Source organism: Falco rusticolus, chromosome Z (assembly GCF_015220075.1).
Source record: "Falco rusticolus isolate bFalRus1 chromosome Z, bFalRus1.pri, whole genome shotgun sequence".
Classification (NCBI taxonomy): Eukaryota; Metazoa; Chordata; class Aves; order Falconiformes; family Falconidae; genus Falco; species Falco rusticolus.
Window position 1 is genome coordinate 16,617,720 of NC_051210.1, and position 11,357 is coordinate 16,629,076.

At 48.8% G+C, this 11,357-nt stretch overlaps 1 long non-coding RNA gene across 1 annotated transcript; it reads left to right on the plus strand.

Moving 5' to 3' along the window:
• The first annotated feature begins 2,379 nt into the window (after positions 1 to 2,379).
• Positions 2,380 to 11,094, plus strand: LOC119141862. The gene is made up of 3 exons (XR_005102065.1): positions 2,380 to 2,499; positions 9,761 to 9,897; positions 10,566 to 11,094. It is a non-coding gene; the product is annotated as an uncharacterized LOC119141862 (long non-coding RNA).
• The last annotated feature ends 263 nt before the right edge of the window (positions 11,095 to 11,357 follow it).

The following is an 11,357-nucleotide window of genomic DNA, read 5'->3' on the forward strand; positions in this document are numbered from 1 at the left end:
CTGGCCTGCTTTGCACGAGCAGGTTTGCAGATGCAAACCAGGGATCTTACCTTCTGTTTGCAAGCCTTAAGCTATTGTGAGCCCTGTATTTCAACAGTGTCGTTGTGTGTGAAAGAATGACACTGCATAAAGTAATATTTCATTGGTAAGGGAATTAATAGATGTCTTGACTGCCTTAATTACGGACTAAGAATTGGAAAAATACGAAGCAGGCAGAGCCCTCCAGTGGTGAGGGGGGACGTGAGACAGCTGTCCTTTAAACACACAAAGGGTAGCTGTGGCAGTTCATCTGTGCTGCCTGGACTCTGGCCGAGACCAAAAGTCTTGACGTTTCAGTTCATGCTGGAAGATTAATAATGCTGACTGTGTCTCTCCTGGCTGCGTGTAGGCCTAGGTGGCCTGGCCGGGAACGGGGCTCTTCACTCCCTGGGCAGCACTGAGGATCTTGCTGCTCATGTCTCCCTGGCATGGGACGCTTCCCACCAGCTCCTAGTCAAGTTCCCAACACCATTGCTAGACTGCCAGCACACAGGGATGTGAAATCTGCTCTACTCAGCCCCCCCTTGGATGGACTTGTTCCTTGCTGTTTTTTTAGGCTTAGCATACAATTTGCTGGATGAGCCATGGAAAATAGAACCATGTGTGAGAAACTGCCTGCCTTTGCCAACAAAAGCTGTTCTTTGCTGTCTCTGTCCCCAGAGTGCTTAAGAAAGTAATCCACTAGTGTAAAGTTGAAAAAATAGTGAGTGAGGCACATAGCTAATGTCTTGCATGCTGTTGTTTCCCCTCTGTGATCCCTGCTCATTTTTTTAAGTGCTATTACAGAGGTATGGGGGTTACTGCCGGGAAGTATCAGTTAATCATTCCAGGCGTATTTGTTTCCGATGACAGGTGTATTTATGTCTGTTGAAGGTTGTTTTGAAAACAAGTGTGATCCAGACTGTAACAAAGCAAAGACATAAAATCCAGAGAGGGCTGCTATTTTTGTGCTGGCAGCATGCAGGAATCTGGCTCAATAGGTCAATAAATGCAGTTGGTGCCCTCCTGCCTGCTTTTCTAGCAGGAAAATCCAAATAGGCAGGCTGCCTGGTCCTGAACCATAACAGTCGTCAGGGTGGCATTTTTCTGAAAGGTGAAACTGGCACAGGAACATGCTAACAGACTGGACAGATGTTGGTGCTGTATACCCCATCGGACCTTCCTTCCCTGATAGCTGCACAGGGAGACGGACACTCCAGCTAAACTTCCTTGTGCGGTGAGTCAGAGCTCTCCATGAACTTCATCCGAGAAAATAGTCCCAACGCACTACATGCTGCGCAAGCACATAAGAAGCAGACTTTGGCTTTGTGAGTAGACACAGCTGTGGCCAGCATGATCTGGTGCTGGCAGTAGACCTGCATCTGAAGACCTCCAGAGGTCCTTCCATCCAACACCTGCAGGATGCCAACTCTGGCAGAGCATTACATTACAGAAGGAAGTGTTTCCATTTTATATTTTGGCTCCACTGGGAAATGGATGCAAAGGGAGGTAAACACTCTTGCTGCAGATAGGCAGCACAGATAACTGCCATAAAAAAGAGCTGAACCCACTACTTGTCAGTCCCAGACTTGCTCTTTAAGTGAGCTGAGCAAGTGCCTTGGAATTAAAAATTTTAAGGGAAGAAGTTTACCTTTTTTCCTGGCAGAAATTTAAACAAAATAATTTCTAGATCCCTCCTGATTCAGAAGTAGTCGGTTTTCTGCACTACCCTCCTGCATCTTTCCTGCTCTCTTCCTTCTTTGCTGGGAGAACAGCTTGAGCACCAAGCCAGGAGTGAGCCATGCCTTACACTGACCAAGTCACCCATCTGCAGCTGCTGGGGAGCTGCTGGATCCAGGCGCTGGCCGGGGTGCAGAATCACAGCCCGCAGCTTAAGGTAGCTGTACACCATTGAGGACCTCACTTTTTCTGCCAGACAGCTGTCTGGCTTCATATGTGACTTGTCTGCTGCCTCACAAGCTGCAAGACATAGTTTCCTACACTCCAGAGCTGAGCTGCGGCACAAGGAGGCCACATAAGCTTATGGTGTTGATGTCCTTTCTCTGCTCATGAGCTGCGGACTCAGCTCTAGTTTTGCTTTTCTCAGCTTTTAGACCACAAGGCCGGAAATTAGTCCTTCCGTCGAAGTGCATGTTCTGTAGTTTCAAAATAAGATGCACCCCTCAGAGGCCAGCATCTTAAGAAAGGCTGCATAGCGGAAACAGGCTGTGTCATGTCTGTCTCTGTTCTTGAGAATACTTTTTTAGGTTCCTGAAAAAGAAAAAAAAAAACACCCCAATACCCACATCTTGCAGGGAGACGTGTGACTTTACATAGGCATGTGGTTCCAGAGACTTGTGCAAAACCAGGCTTTGTTTCTCATTGCTGGTGAGGCCAGGCTGCATGCTGGGCCAGGCAAGGAGATGCAGGTCAAGGGAGGGATGTGAATAAGCTGGAAGGAGGCCAGCAAACAGCTCCAAGGTGAGAAGGGGCACGGGGGATGTAGCCTGGAGGCAGACCTTGCAGGAGCTGGGCTCGGCTCACCTGACTGAGGGGAGGCAGGAGAGGGGTTTAACTCAGCCTAGAACTGCTGCAAGGGCAGTTGCAAATGGCTGAAGGCTCTTTGGTAGCCTTAGCTGATGCAGTTAGGGGCAAGAGCCACGTGGCACTGGGAGGTTTTAGTTGGCACAACTCCTTCACCAGCAGCCTTGGGGCAAAGGCACCAAGGAGGTGGGGACAGTCCCTGCCCTGGAAAGGGGGTTTTAGCTCTGGCCACAGAAGACCAGGAGGGCTAGGAGAGCCTTGCCACCAGTGAGGCCAAGACCCCCCTCAAAAGCCCTGGTGCTGCTGGGGCCCTGTGAACAGCAGACCACATTCTGGCTTTATCCAACCCTCGGCAGCACGGCAGGGAGGATTGGTAATTTAGGCCTGTCTCTGAGATATCCAATGAAATGTATCTTTGACTAATTAGGCTCTAGGGCTCAGGAGCTCAGTTCCAGTTGCCTGGCCTCTGTTTTGACCCCTCTTTTCTTTGAAGTTCATGGAGAAGAGGGGAAAGGAAATGAGAGGAGAGGCCCTGCTTTTCCTGTAAAATGCCTCATTCCTTATAAAATTGTTTGGCAGAAATCTCTTTCAGCTGGACAAGCTGAATACTTTAATACATGCCTGCAGTCATTTTCCTCTCTTGTCTCATTCCTCTGGCTGCTCAGTCACTGCTCTGCATCAGTAAAACTGTAGATCCACAGGCAGAAATACTCCTTGAAGAGGTCGCACAAAAGATCTCCAAAACCGTGTTAGGAGGTCTGAGTTGCAGCGGCTGTGTCATTTCCTGGGCTGGCTGGAAGTACACAGCATCATGCAGTACAGCAGTGACTGCTCAGCCCTGCATTTTCAGACCTTTCTTCCAGGCAAACCTGCTAGGACACACAGGTTTCAGGCTTTGCCAGATCATGAAGAAACACATGGAGAAACATCCTCCCTCCCTAATTTCACAAGGAAGAAAACAGCCCAGGCATGGTGAGGGAGAGGCACAGATCTGTTGGATCAGTCTCAGATCTGTCCTGGCCACTAGGAATGTTTCAGAGTAGTGAGTAGCTGAAAAACCGTAAAGGAAAGCCAGCCATATTACCTCTGTCCCGCTGTAATGCAGAATCACCAGGAGGTCTTGTTAGGAAGGCATTTCTGGAGGTCTGTAGTCTAACTCCCTGGTCCAAAGCTAGGTCAGGCAGTGCTGGGCCTTGTTATGTTCAGTTCTGTGCACCTCCAAGGACAGGGATCTGGTCTGTGAGATGCACCACCACCCTCATGTGAAGGAATTTTCTCATGCCCAGCTGGAATATCTCATCCTGCAGCATGTACCTGTTGCCCCATGTCCTGTTCTTCTCTACTTCTGAGAAGAGTCTGGCTCGTTTTTTTCCATAACCACCATTCAGGCAGTGGATGACTCCTTTGAGGACCCCTCAGCTGTCTCTTCTCCAGGCTGGGGAAGCCTAGTTCCCTCAGCTTCTCTTCATACAGCCTGTGCTGCAGCCTCACCATCACTTTCATGGTCACTGCTGGACTGTCTCGTTTGTCGGTGTCTTCCTTGTACTACGTAGCCCTGAACTGGATATAGTGCGTAGATGAGTGTTCAGTGGCGCTAAGTGGTGAGGAAGGATCACCTCTCCTGTGTTGAACTTCATGAGGTTGCTTCTGGCCCATTCCTCCAGACTGTTGAGATCACAGCAGGTAGCAGGCCTTCCTCCTAAAACATAGTGAATGCTCCCACAGTTGATATTAGCTACGGGCTTTTTCTCAACTTTTCTTGGGATGGGTTGAAATTTCCACCAGATGTGTGTGCAATGGGTCAGCAAGCACCCTGAGAGCTGCCTGGGGCTTCCTCCTCTCTTGGCTGGGTGTCCAGGGTGAGTCATGGGAACTGCTCTTTCCCTGGAAGGTGGCCTTGCTGCAAGAGGTGACTTGCACAGAGTATGGTTAGAGCTGGAGCCACTCTACCTTTTGAGAGGTAAAAGGATGGCCTAAGTGTGGTTGGAGATTTTCTGCACCTACATTCAGTGTCAGGCCACCTGTAGTCCCTGAGCTTCTTTCAGAACAAGCCTAGCCCACTGCTGCAGGGATGAGGACCAAATCTGGCCACAGCGGGGCCTGAGCTCTGTTTTAGGTGAACAGCTAGTGGTGGGGAGTGTCTGCTTGCCTGGTGCTCCCCCTGTGTGCCTGGGATCCAAAGGGGTCTGCAGTCACATGTGAAAGGTCTATTAACAGACTGCCTACCAGCTTCATCTCAGCCCTCTGACTTCTGGCTTGGGCATCTTGGAAGCACTGGCACCTTCCTCAGGCTACGAAGTATGGCTGACCTAAGGCTGGTTAGGGAAGGAGCACGCTGGAAGGAGGAGGCCAGGAAAGGTAATGCTAGCACTGGCTTGTGCAGGGCAATTTTCTGCCATGTGCAGTGAGGGGCAGTAGCTGAGGAGCAAGGGGAGATCCAACACAACTTGCAGATAGCCAGGCATTGCTGGAGTTCCCACCAAGGCCAGCTTTTGGGTTCCAGCCCTATAGTGTTTCGGCATGCAATTAGCACAGAGTGTCTGCAGAAGCCACACATGCAACTATGCACTCATGCAGGGCACAGGGGTGCATCAAACCAACAGAGCCAAAGGCAGAGCTGCACAGTTTTCATGGAGGTGCCCACTATGCTTCTCACCTGCATGGCTGTTGAAGTCCTAAACAAATTGTGTTATGAGGACAGCCTGGCATTTATTTGGGTGCATACAGAGCAGAGGCAGCCTCCTGAAAGCAAAACATGGCATGGGGTACTTAGGCTGTATTATCTTGGAGGGGGAGACCACATTATGGATTTATTTTTGAAACTGGTACCTTGTGCAGCCTGTTGGAATGATTTTAATGTGTGACTCATGTCAAAACTGCTTCAAGGTTAAAGTGAAATTAGGCTGAAAGGGCTGTTATTCACAGGTAAAAATTGATTCAAGGCATTTGCCTTTCAAGGACTGCAGGCAGGGGAGAACTGTGAGAAGAATTTCTCTGTAATTGGAGACTAATCATGAATAACGACACTTCCTGGTGACGTTGAATAGGAATGAGTATATTTAACTTGCAGGCTGTGTTGTATTTCCAAGTGGCAATCTTGGGCTGGGCTCTTGGATGCTTTTACAAATGAGGTGAGATGTGATAACATGAGCAGCAGGAGTAAGGAAGGGTCAGGGAATGATGCTTATGGCTTGGCAGGTGGCAGCCTTTCTTCAGGGCTAGCCCTAGTCTCCCAATCCCTGCCAGGGAATCGTCAGCACCAGCAAGACACTGTCTGCTTTCTGCTGAGCAGTAGTCTCATTTCTCTGTCACCAGTGTGAAACACCTTTGCCTGTGACTGAGGCTTGGCTCTGGAGCAAAACAAACCCTCAGACAGTGTGGCGAGGCTCATCTGTGCCCAGGTTGTGGACTCGGAGGGCTGGGATTTGATGTTACATGCTCGCCACTGTACTTTCCTGTGCAGTATGGCAGGAAAGCATCCAGGTGGCGGGGATTTCAGGCACCAGCAGCCTGAGCAAGAGCTCTCTCTTCAGGCCGTTCCTCCCTAACACACTGAACAAAAGCAGTTTCAGTGCCTCAAAATGTCCGAGCTGCCTGCCCTTCGTTTGGCGTGTCTCTGCCTCTGGACGTCCCTTGGGCATGCAGTGCAGGGCACCAGCTGCTGTCCCTTTGAATGAGGCAGCATCCTGCTGGAGGAGGGTGCTTTCTACCAGGTTAAGTGGGTGCAGGACTGCCACAACTCCTCCCACCCGTCTGTGGGAGCCTGGGCAGGGGGAAAACCTGCCAGGCTTTTCCCCCAGCTGGCAAGGGAGCGCTGGGCTAACAGGAGGGATTGCCACTGCGACAGAGCACTCCAGCAGCCAGTACTGCTGCTGGGCTTGTGCAGGGGGGATGGCACTGTGGGAGCTGCTCTGCGTGTAGCCTGACCATAACAAACTACAGCGTGGACAAGGCACACTTTGGAGATAAGCAGAATTTTCCCATTAAAACTGTGTTTGAGTTGTTTGGGGAGGGGTTAATTAATATCTGTAATACCAGCATGCAGCAGAGTGGGTGGATAAGATGCCCAAGTATCCTGTCCCTGTCACTGAGAAGCACACAGCTCACAGGGGCTGAAGCAAAGTTTGAGAGTCTTGGAAATACTTGCTAGGAACCCCCCCCTATCCCCCCCCCCCCCCCCCCTTCCTGTTTTTATAGCCGGGACGCCAAGTTGAGTGAGGGGAAGCCCAGCTCCTCCTGGCGAAGAGAGAAAAGAGAGCTACTGGACATTCAGAAAAAGGAAAACTCGTGAGTTGGCTTTGCCTGCAAAATACCCTCTAAGCCAAGACAGGAACACCACAGCTGCCAGGGTGGGTCAGCTTGTACCCATGTCTTGTAACAAAGACAGTTTAGCAGGTATTTGCACCTAATCAGGGTTTCCTTTTATTTGTTGCAATGTGAGAAGCTATAGGCATGGCTTAGTGATTTCATTGCAATTATGTAGTACAGACCATGTTTTGCGCTTGAGTAATTTACTAAAGCGCCTTCAGTCACTGCAGTTTATGACTAACTTGCCTCACCTGACTGGTTTTGGACCCCCAGCAGTGCTGGTGGTGGACACTCTGGGGTCTCCAGTTCATACCCCACATTCAGTCCAGGGCTGAGTGTGCTGAAGCAGCTCTGCTCATGGGTGGCAAGGGCTGGAGATGGCCCTAGGGTAGTAGAGGAGAGCACCCCGGGGCAGCTCCCGCTGTGTTTCAGGCGGTGTGTGCACACCACCTTGTGCTCTTACCGGTCTGTGCACAGAATGGCTGGGGGACAGGGCTGAGCCCAGGACTACATGCAGGGCTGCACAGGACCTAGCAGCACAGGAGCCAACAGGGCCCTCTGAAGGTCTCCAGCCCCAGCGTGCAGCAGGTCTCTCCACAGCACAAGGTCAGGACAGCTGTGGCTTTGTGCAGCCATATCTAGGATGCCCCCCAAAGATGGAGACCTTCACCCTGTATCCAAATTGTGGTGGCTCAAGTGGTGGATTCCTGTGCTCGTAACAGTGGCAATAAACACACCCGCAGTATTTGCCTGTGCTGAGGGTATCTGCAGAGGCACACCATGCAATGAGTGCTGATTGTGGGTCTGGTGATCACAGTATGAGGAAAGGAGACCTATCGGAGACCTTTGTGATTTCCCAGCATGGCTGTGCAAGGCCTTGAAGCTGTCCTTGCTGGCAGGGGTTTTGAGCTGGGCACCTCCAGAGGTCCCTCCCAACATAAATTTTCCCATGATTCTGCTGTTCTTGCAGGTTTGCCTCGCTTTTGTTCTCATTCCTCTAAACAAGAATGTGTTGAAAACAAATTTGCTGTAGCTCGAGCACTGTTGTGGTGACAACCTTCTTCTGTGCAGAGCTTTTTTCCTTTAACTGCTGCCCCAGAAGAGCTTTCTCCAGGCTTATACCAAAAGGGCAGGTTGCCACCCAGCGTCAGACCCTTCACCATCTTGGGTCTTTTGGACTTGTTGGCCAGGTCCTGGCGCTAGTCTAACACACAGATGCCATGGACTTGGCAGAGTATCCAAAGATGCTCCTAGAGAATTGTTACTGGCATTTAATGAAGAGGTTTGTACCTCTGCAGTGGTACATGTGTGAAAGGGAGCCTGTCTTCCCGCCCTGCCCCACAGGGCCATGGGGAGTGTGGAAAACTGGGCTTGGACCATCTCCACCCTAATGTTCCTCTTGTAAGCTCCACTATGACAGAGCACCCCACGCTCCAAAACTGTGCCCCAGGAATCAGAGAAGGCCTCTCCACAACTGAGATGCTTGACTGTTCTCCGAGGGCAGTGCTGTGCTCTCATTTACATGCCTAAATCAAGAAAAACGTTACAACAAATAACCTATGCTGGCTGTGCTTCCCTGTGACAGGCGTATGACTTCTTTCAAGGCACATTTCAGCTTCAGGCATCAGTTTGCTTTGCTTTTACTGGAGCCTTTATGAGTGCAACAAAAAGACCCAGATAAGCAACCATCCCTCATCTGGAGAAATTCTGTGGACACCTTTGTGGGGTAAAAATGAAAACAAACTAGAAAAAAAACCAACCAACCACCTAGCGTGCATCCAGTGATGACATTGCTCAGATACAGGCTGGCTTCAGGGTGCATGATAGCAAACGTTACAAAAATTATTATGGTAACCATTTCACAAATAATTAACCTCATTGCCTTTCAGTTGCTTACATAAATTGCCAACAGCATTATGTCTTGGGACAAACCCTGCTACTCAACATTTGACTAGTCAGGGAAATTATTGTGTCACAAGGGGCCTACAGGCAAGACCCTGAAGAAAACTCCGGCTCCTGTTGTTCTTGTCTTTTGTAGATTTAATAATTCTATTTTTATTTCTTTTAATAAAAGTCTTCCTTTGCCAGGGAATATTAAAAAACAGAAGTGCAACAACACATATCTGCAGACAAAAGATTAAGTTTTAGAAAACAAGAATTTTGCATGTTTATGTATGTGTATATATATACTGACTTGCAGAATCGAACTCTACAACTCGAGGAGAGTTATAAAGCAGGTATGTTTATTGCGGTGCCGGGTGCAAGGGGGATCGCTCCTCCTCACTTGCACACCGTTTCAACAAGCAGCTGGGTATTTATTATACAAAGTCATGCATATACATAAGGTTTCCAAAAATTCAGAATCTCGTCCCTCTGCCGCCTCTTCAAGATGTACTTTTCACCTTCTTGGGCAGTTACCTGAAGTTCTTGCATACATTAGCAGTCTTTGTTATTTAGTTTCTGTAATCTTAAAACATCTGCTAGCTAACCATGAGTCCTTCCTTATTGCCCCCTCTAAACATGTCAAGCTAATACATGCCCACTGGGCTGGTTTTAATCATCTCGGGCAGGGGAATCCACACTTTTTGGGGTGGGGACCATTTGAGTAGGAAGTCACTGATCTACTACTACCACAATTATTTTATCTTCGTTTTCTTCTAGCAGTTAACACGTCCTGGTCAGAAGGCTCCTTATTTACATTTCTGTTGAGCTTATATACATCAGTACTAACTGTCCCTTCTCGAAGTGGCTCAGCCCTCCCCTCTTTCTCAGGTGTTAATGTTTCTGTTACCTATGCAGTTTCTGTCTGCAGCAGTTTTATGTTTTTTCACTATATCAATACAGACACATGTATCTCCATGTAAACTAATATCCTTTTTTCTTTTTACAGTACTGGATGTAATTATTATGAGGGTGACATGGTGAAAGGCAGAGCCCCAGTCTAGAGGGATGTCTCTAAATGGGAGGACTGGATCACCAGAATGCTCACAAAACCCAGCAAGTGCCAGTGGTGCCTGCTGCACAAAGGTGAGGGAAGGATAACCCTGAGCATCAGTCCAAGCTGGGAAGTGACTGGTGGAGCTGCTTAATAGGACTCAGAAGTAACTGTGAACATGAGCTTGAACATGGGCCAAAAGTAATTCTTACTGTGAATAATGCAAACTGCTTACTGGGCTGTATGAGGAGGACCATGGCCAGCCCAGTGGAGTAGTGCTGGAGGCTCTCGTGTTGCTATGTAAAAGCACTTCAAGGTGATGCATTATAGTAAGGAGAAATGGGTGAGTGCAAGAAAGATTGCAAGCCTCTGTGGACCTGCTGAGGTCACAGATTCTCAGACCAGCAGAAACCCAAGTGTTTTGGCAGGGACACCAAAGGGGGCAGACATGCTGCCAGAAGACAGCAAGTAAGATGTTTTGCTGTGTGTTAGGCACTGTAGTGAACACTATACAGCTTGCTGACATGGCCTAAATAACTTGTTGCCTGGATGGGGCAGCCCTGAGAGCCACGCTGGGGTGCAGGGTGCCAGCAACACTGTCCCTTCCGCTTCCTCCTGGGGCCATCACACCTGGCATGCTGCAAAGGCAAGGGCGAGAATGAGTCTTGTGACACAGCCTATTCCTTTCTGAGACAAAATGGGAGGGGTTTTGGCATTGTCTGCTGGTCTTCAGCTTGTTCTTTTGTTTCCCTTCTGCTAGGCATTGTTTTCTTGGAGCCCTGGGATCCTCAGCCACACCATGTTTCCAGTGCTGCTTTTGCCGATATCACTGTGGTTTCTGCTGGGTGGATTTCTGACTATCGTACCATCTCACGTTGGTGGAACAGGGGTTGCTGAAATGCTGGAGCAGTCTCCACCCTGAGCTGTTGGTGCAACAGCAGCCCACATAGTTAAATATTAGCAGAAGTTACTTATTTCCCCTAAAGGAGGATCTTTATAGCTCTGCCCTTACTCTGTATTGTAGTCCCAGCAATACTGTAACTCTGACAGCAGGGGTTAGAAATTTGATTTGTTAAGACATTGCAATGTCATTATGTCTGGTGCTTTTTCAGAGTTTCCTGGACGTTACTTGAAACAGGATAATCACTTACTCATGTGCAACCAACAACCACATGGAAGCTGCTCACAAAAGAAGCCCTAGCCTCTGCTAGCAAAGGAACTCCTTTCTTTTTTATTTTCCCAACCAAAATTCCCCAAACAAAGTAATTAAATTTCTCCCTTTGTTCTGACTTCTGTGTTTGCTCTCACTTACAAGCAGCCCCAGTGGGGGGATGGAAGATACGGTACTTTGTCTTAGAATAAGGACCTTGGTCTGAAGTTTTTCCTGTAGGTAATTATTCCTAGTCCAGACATGTCAGAATGGGGAGGATTTTTCTTCTTTGAACTCATTTGTCTAGTGCATTCACATTACCATAGATGGAATACTTTGGAGAAGATATAAGGGAAGGATTTCGGTTTCATCAGGTCCAGGCACAAATTTTGGTCCAACAGC